The 7,538-nt window shown below is 32.6% G+C and overlaps 1 long non-coding RNA gene across 2 annotated transcripts; it reads right to left on the reverse strand.

Moving 5' to 3' along the window:
• Positions 1-1,961: 1,961 nt before the first annotated feature.
• On the reverse strand, positions 1,962-6,237 carry LOC142162822 (uncharacterized). Of its 2 annotated transcripts, XR_012694264.1 has the most exons (5): positions 5,775-6,237; positions 5,519-5,593; positions 3,882-4,014; positions 2,918-2,981; positions 1,962-2,269 (listed from the first exon to the last, which is right to left on the reverse strand). It is a non-coding gene; the product is annotated as an uncharacterized LOC142162822 (long non-coding RNA). The 2 variants fall into 2 exon arrangements; XR_012694263.1 differs by lacking the exon at positions 2,918-2,981.
• Between the last annotated feature and the right edge of the window lie 1,301 nt (positions 6,238-7,538).

Genomic DNA, 7,538 nt, shown 5'->3' on the forward strand with positions numbered 1-7,538 from the left:
ATAATGTACTTAACAGTAAGTTAACATTAATTAAGGACATGCAAGAAACATGGAGCAAAGGACTCAACCTGTAAGTCTGGATAGCTCTGTAAATCATGAAATATTTATAATATCATGCATATGCGTATAAATGTCATGTAATGCATAGGTCTGTACGTACATAACATCATAAAGCCTCTAAGGGCATCTCATCATATCATTTCAGCCATTGTGGGCAACATCATCATCGTATACCAGCTGATCAGGTGGTGGTGCTTATTTAATATTATAATCTTATGCATATGCATATAAATGTCATACCATGCATAGGTATATGCGTTCATAACATCATCAAGCCTCTGAGGGCATCCCATCATATCATCTCGGCCATTGTGGGCAAATCATCAACGTATACCAGCTGATCAGGTGGTGGTGCATATATAACGCCGTAACCTTTTCTCATACCCCATATACATATATTTACATATATACGCGTATATAATGCCGTATGAGCCATGGGTAAATGCACATGTATAAATGCATGAAAATATGTTAATAATCTCAATATTCCTTCCGATCGAACCTTCACCTTGATTCAAGAACTCGTAGAAGCAAAATCTTGTTCTTGTCACATTCATCAATCAAAAAGAAACTGAAAAGCATACCATGATCTATTTAAATCAATCACACCCACAATATGCAACAAAACAGTTAAATCCAAATATTTAATGTCAAGATAAAGGATCACCAGACAATATGAGCAATTGGTGAACCGGGTCATGTTCAATGTTCATTAGTTAAGGCACTCCATGATCATATTGTGATTAGAAAGAAGGACAATCCAAATCAAGAAAGAAGATATGGCAAAGACATAGAAATGATGATAGAACTAGAATAAAAGCAATCATAGAATTGCGATGAGTCGTACTATGCAATTCCAAGCACAGTTGTGGCACATACCGCTCCTGATCATAAACCTAAAGCCTGATTTTGGCTTCCCTGAAACGTCCTGTAATAACCAACTTTATGAAATTTTGTAATGTTCTTCTTATCACATTGTTGTTATCAGCTTTATGAACTTTCAAGCATCACTAGGTACACATCCGCTTTTCTTAAATTTTTTGTGGTTGAAAGTGGGGGGTGGTTCACGTAGAAGTTTCTCTGGAAAAAGCTCAAGCTTGGGGATTATTCGGAATTCACGCGAGCCATCTGGAAGTGTTTTTGGTCGCTTTGTGAAGGAAATAGTCATCCAAGAGCCAAAGCTACAACAAAAGGTAGGTCTTTCAGATTTATTAGCTTCAATTTCAAGGAGTAGACCTGTAGCAACTTTTGATACATCAACTTCTTGTACATGTGCAGAAGGCTAGCGAAAGGACTCAATTTTCCTTCCCACGGCTTTTCTCCTTTTCTTATCTTTATACTACATTTACTTCTTATTTTTGGTTGCCACCTATTTGTGAATTGTAAGTGTCACAATCTCCCTTAAGGCTAGGCTGCCATGTGGGATGGGTGGAAAAAGTTTAATCTTATCCAATTTATTAGTTAACTAGTGAATTTTCAGCGTTTCACGCGATTATTTAAAAACACAAATTCATCACAATCACTTTTTAAATTGATGAAGAATATTTAAACTTATGGTAAAAAGTTTGTTTGAAGGAAAAAATGAATTGATTATATTAATATCCTCAATACGAAATATTTAGCCTTGGCAATATGAGCATTATAGCAAAGTATGAGATTAATATGAAACTTCCATTCACATTTGATCTTTAAAGCTATTAAATACATATAAATGAGCGATGCATTTTCCTTCTGCATTTATACATCTTTAATCTCCATAAATCTTGATAAATGTTTTTCTTCAGAAATTCACCTCCGCCCATGATACATCTTAAACAGTTTCTCCATTACAATCATTTTCTAAGTCAAATATAAACTGAAAAGTGATTTAAATGTATCAAATAAATAGCTCAAGTGTGGGAATGGCATTGGATGTATCATTATTGATGATCTAAGACCATACATATTGGTTAAATTAAAAAAAAGTGTATTTATCTGATGAATAGACAGGTAAATTAGAAAAATCATGACTATGCTTAATAGAAAGCCTCCACACGTTTGTATAAGATCACCAATATACAGTCCCTCCATATTTTATTTAGGCGCACATTTCATATTTCAAGCTTCCTGCTATGAACTTCACATAAATTTCACATAATTGTCAGGTGATGCCGTCTGAAGGTTTTAAAGTCCACCAATCCATTATTAAGATACACCAGAGATCTTTGTCCTGAAAAGTGAAACCCATTGAGGTTGAGAAGAGCTTTCCTCAAAGCGACAACTTATCTCTTTATACAAATAAGTGCGACCAAAACTGATACACAACAATCATAAAAATTAAAGAGCAGTTGAAATCAAAAGGCACAAATGGATAGATTAGTGTTTCTCACCATTGTTGACTGAGAGAATCAAAACTTGATCGTAAAGAGCGATTGGTAATATCTAAAAAGAGGAAATCAATGCAAACATTTGACAGTAAAAACTTGATTAAACAAATGAATCAGAAACATGTTTTATGCTTGCAATGGGGCTTAACGTTACCATCAAACATGAAGATTACATATGTTTATCAACCAGTAAATCAATCCAGTCATCCGAGTCAAATTTTAGAGGTAATGCATGTAATAGTTGTATTTAGTGCAAGACAATTTGCAAAACTAAAGATCCTCTAAAATCGTTATGAAAACATATCTTAACATAATTCCTAACATATTTATTTTGATTTTCATCAAAGAAGTAAGGAACTAAATTTGAATTTCAGGATAGATTTTACTATATTTATTTGAAAGCTTAGAGAGGACAATTTATTTTTTTACAACTAAAAGTGAAGGTAATAATGTAGAGAAAAAATAAACTAAGAGTTGAGGAAAACACATACTGATCCAAAGGGAAATCCAACCTTGACGAAGTTGCTCATCTCTACTCTATTGCATAAAATGCACCTAGGCGAGAAACTGTGTATAAATCACCAAACCGAATAAACATGAAAAAAATTATACAGTAATTCAGAAGCGACATGTTTTTTCTTTTTTTGTAGGTTTTTTTTAAGAATCTTGCAAACGTGGAAATTTCCAAAAAGGGAGAAAAGAGATAAATAGTACATCCCTGAGTATGGGGAGGTTCCATATCAGATTTTATTTTTTTAGCTTTATATTTGTATATAGATTATTCACTAATTTTTTAAGTTCCATCCACATGTAAAGATAATGTGAACATTACTGACTTCCCTTATATACAAAAATTTCATAGCCAGCAACTAAAACTCAAGGGAGGAAGATCCTAGGTTTCCCATAAGCACCCATGATAATTTCGTGAAGCTCTACTTCTATAATCTAAATGACCGCAATTCTCATTAGGGAATAAAATGGCATAACGGAAGGGTAACTCTAGAAGACAAATACAATCACCTCGTGGCAATTAAACAATGCGTAGTGTTATATTGGTGGTACTCAATTATCAGGGAGAACCATACAACTAAGCACATTATCGGCCTCATTCCCCAATAGAGTGATGTAAATGTCTGACATTGTTCTGGTTAAATATTCTACACAATACACAAAACAGGTATATTTTTTTTAATTCCATTAGAAAAGAGTGTTGTAGATTTTAATTTATATAGAATCGATATATAAGACCCAAGAAAATACACGATTCAACATCTTTTTCATGCCTTTATCCAGATGTAATTTATGTCAGACAACTTTTTGCAAGTTTTCCATGAAATAATGGGACATAATCTGGAAACTGAAGTCACTACCACGTAAATAAGCTTCCTACAAGTCAAAAGTAGAGTGATAGCAAACTCAGCCAGGAAAAAAGAAAACTAATATTTGCTAAATTACCTAACAAAAGATTAAACGTATTTGCGACTGAAACAAAATCTTAAGCCAAAGCAATGACTGCCCGAATGACAGCATCTTAAAGAGTTGCAACATCACATGCGAGGTACTTAGTCAGGCGAGAAGATAATCCAACCTGTCAACAAAATGACAGATTGAACATCACGCATTCAGACTTTAAGAAGAAGAATGAATGAGCGGAAGATTCATTTAAATATCACCAAGAAACAATCAAAGTTAATGAGGCTTTTGGGTTTTCCAATAAAGGATCATGGTATAATAATACTAATATAGCAAGAATTATGTATAACCAAATGAAAATAAGAAGTAACAGAACTATGCAATATTAAAATTTGAGGTTACAATAAAAATCTAATATAGTCTAAACTCAATATCAGTAAACTATAATCAACACTTATAGACATAAAAATAAGTCCAATGGTCATTCGTCATCACTATTAAATTAAAAAATCTTCCATAACAGTTAATAATGACTGATTGCACTTAACTCTGCTTATATCGCCTCATATGTGCGCTTTTGTGGGCATCTTCTTCTCTGGCTTTTGTGCTTTTCTTTTCCTCTCTTATTTCAAGCACTATTTCTGTGATGTTGATTTAGTATTTTCACTACCTTCGCTCATCTCTTCATCGCTGCTACAACCGTTGGTGAGTCTTAATCGTCGTTTGTTTTTCCTTCAGTTTTTTTCCAATTTGGTATTACATGGATATGGATGGCAGTGTAGTTTATTTTCTTCCTCCATAATTATATTCACCCATCAATAAACTATATACACAAATATGATAAATCTTTATCAAGTTGAGTTAAGAAGGCATGAAAAATTTACTACTGATTAGGGATAAATAACGACCAATTTACAGTAGAGCAATTAAGCAATCATTTGTGCCACATAAAATCGTGTCGTGATTATCTGTATTACTTAACATATCCAATATTCTAGCCTTAATATTCATCTGGAGATGTTATTGGTTCTCTACAAAGTAAAAGGTTTCTCTTAGATGCAAAATATTCTACATGCATTTAGGTTTAAATTTCTTATAGAAGTTTCTTATTGCAAATTTTCTCACAGAATTCAAGTTAGTTCAAGTGCGTGTTCTTGAGAAGAAAACAACCTGTTGTAATCAAAATAAGTAAAGAACCTTGGTAAAGCAGAACAGATATAGGTAGTATCATATGGTATAATAGGAAAAATAGTGATTTTGTTTGGTTCTTGGTGATGTAGGAGTATTATTAATTTTATAACCTCCCACTAATGCTCTCTGACCTTAAACTTTGTTTTTTCTTTAACCTTTTAATTAGTTATGTGTCTCAGTGTCTACATCAAGACGATCTTATTTCGAAAATCAATTCGCAATGCCTTGAGTTTGAGCACCAATATCTGAGGCTACAATAAAAGTCTAATGTAGTCTAAACTCCATATCAGTGAACTATAATCAACATTTGTAGCCATCGTGGACGAATTCTTTTACTATTAACAGTATCAGTAAAGCAAAATTCTCGTACTCCATATCAGGCACACCCTTACTTATCAATTTTAAAAAAGTTATGTGTATTAGAATCTCTACACTCTTGGTTATCAATTATGTAAAAAGCATAGTAGTTAAGAATTTTCGGAGCGTACCTCAAATACGAATGGAGAAAGCTCAAACTGAATCTTTTCGCAGCATTTTGTTCATTTGCACTACCATCTATCAATCTAAAAAGAAAAATAAATGATGTGATCACCTGAATTGTTAAAATTAAAGGGTCTAACATTTAAAATGCTGAAAATATATCCAAAGGAGGCATAGTTGATAAAGATTAACTTTGAAAAGATTACATAACGGCAAATGTTGAATAAATTTGTAGCATTTTATGAATCAGTGGGCAAGGTCAACCTATAGGGGCATATTTTCGAATACTTCATGGGCGTCAAAATAAGCAGTTGTTAGCCAGTTGTTTGGCGCTGGCGAAGGAGTGAGTCGCAGACGGAGCGGAATTAAAAATCAAAGTGCAAATTGGAAATGGCAGTGAGGAAAGATTTTAGAAATTAGCTGATGAATTAAACTAAATCAACAAAGATGAAGTAGAAGCCGTGTAGAAGGAAAAACGGGGAGGAGAAAGAGTATAGAGAATTTCAACAAAGGTAAACGAAAAAAACAATAGGAAAATAGAAAAATAAAGGAGGATGAATACAGGGATAGAGGGACGAAAGGAGACAGAGAGAGTAAAAGAATCTGTTGGAAACGAAACGGTCGTTTCTGAAGCGTCGCATGTTACGGTGACTTATTCTTTGATGGTGAAAAATCAGAGAAAATTGCAAAAAATCATAGAGAAAGATAAATGCAGTTCCTACCGAAAGGGAGCGCCACGTAACCGGCTATAGGCCCTCAATTATATTTTTATATATATTAGGTGATGTCTTGATACTCGGTAATTAACCAATTACCCACGTAATTAAAAATTATCTCAAATTATTTAAAATACTACTCACTTTTAATACACTTTATACACCTTACTATAATATACTTTACTATCGTGGTCATGTGGTACCATATGAAATTAATACATACACAACTATTTTATTAAAATATCCATGTAAAAATAAATATATTTTCTCAACTTATAACTTTCTTAATCTCATTAATTTCTTAACACTTTTTAAATCTTCCATATCTGAACAATTTTCTTAGGAGTAGCAAGTAGATTTTGGACTGACGAAATTTAGATTTTTCGAACTGACTAATGTTGAAGAATGGTCGGATAAATTATGATTAGTGAAATACAATTCGAACATAACTCAATTAATTTTTTTCCAAAACGTTTAGGTGGAGTTAAACTGTATAACGTTTAATATGAATATCTAGCTAGGATAGGTTATTTTTGGTAGTGAGAATAGATTGTGGCATGTCTACCACAGGTTGTCATGGGTATGAATTATGAAAGTTCTTGTGGTAAGAAATTTATCTTTTACTAGAAAATTTATCTAATAAGGCACAAAATACAAATTTAATTTTGAGTAAGTGTTAAACAAATATACCATTTAGTAGTCAAGCTAATCTATTTTTCTTGTGAAAAATAATTTCTATTTTTACAATAAAGAAAATCTTATAAACTTTTTTTTATATTATGTGTATAATTGAAAGTAGTAACATTAATAACTATATAAAATTATATTTTCAAACCATATTTTTTTTTCCTTTACAAAAATGTTCTACTCAAAATACCATATCATATATATATAACGGTATCAAGGTTGTTAAACATACGGGGTGTAACACTTTACTCTCAAATATGGACATTATAGCTTATCATTATTCACAATTCTTCTCCCTTGTGTATCAAGCTGCCAGAAACCATGACACTCAAATGTGCCATTTTCAAGAGCATAATTTGCAAGATAGTCAGCTAGTTTGTTACCTTCTATAAATATATGCAACACCTTAGAAGTACACCTTTCCAGTAGACTCCTTATTTCTTCCACATTATCAACAATTACCCAAGGTGGTTTCCAACAGCCTTCAATAACATTGTTCAGCAACATAAAATCTGTTTGTATCCACATGTAGTTAAAGTTGTGTTGGGAAGCATACCTCAATGCCTCCAGTATAGTTATAGCTTCTGGCACTGTATTTGTAGTCTCGTGCATCTCCTTTCCACAT

Source organism: Nicotiana tabacum, chromosome 8 (genome assembly GCF_000715075.1).
Source record: "Nicotiana tabacum cultivar K326 chromosome 8, ASM71507v2, whole genome shotgun sequence".
NCBI lineage: Eukaryota > Viridiplantae > Streptophyta > Magnoliopsida > Solanales > Solanaceae > Nicotiana > Nicotiana tabacum.